We start from the raw sequence: 517 nt of genomic DNA on the forward strand, positions 1-517 counted from the left end.
AAGTCATCGAAAATTAAATGGAATGCATAAAGATAGATATGCTAGTCATTAGTGAGCTGAAATGGACTGATATTGACCATTTTTAATTGGGCACAATCATATGGTTTACTATGCTGGAATGACAAATTGAAGAGGAATAGCATCACATTCATTGTCAAAAAACATTTCAAGATCTATCCTGAAGTACAACACTATCAGTGATAGAATAATATCCATATGCCTACCAGAAAGACCACTTAATACAACTATTATTCAAATTTACACTCCAACCAATAAGTCCAAGGATGAAGAAATTGGAGATTTTTACCAACTTCTGCAGTCTGAAATTGATCAAACATGGAATTAAGATGCATTGATAATTACTGGTGATTGGAAGGCAAAAGTTGGAAACAAGGAAGAATGTGTAGTTAGAAAATATTGCCTTTGTGACAGAAACAATACTGGAGAGCCTATGATAGAATTTTGCAAGGCCAAGGACTTCTTCATTGCAAATACCTTTTCTCAACAACATAAAAGG

This window comes from Trichechus manatus, unplaced genomic scaffold, assembly GCF_000243295.1.
Source record: "Trichechus manatus latirostris isolate Lorelei unplaced genomic scaffold, TriManLat1.0 scaffold00026, whole genome shotgun sequence".
In the NCBI taxonomy this organism is placed as follows: Eukaryota; Metazoa; Chordata; class Mammalia; order Sirenia; family Trichechidae; genus Trichechus; species Trichechus manatus.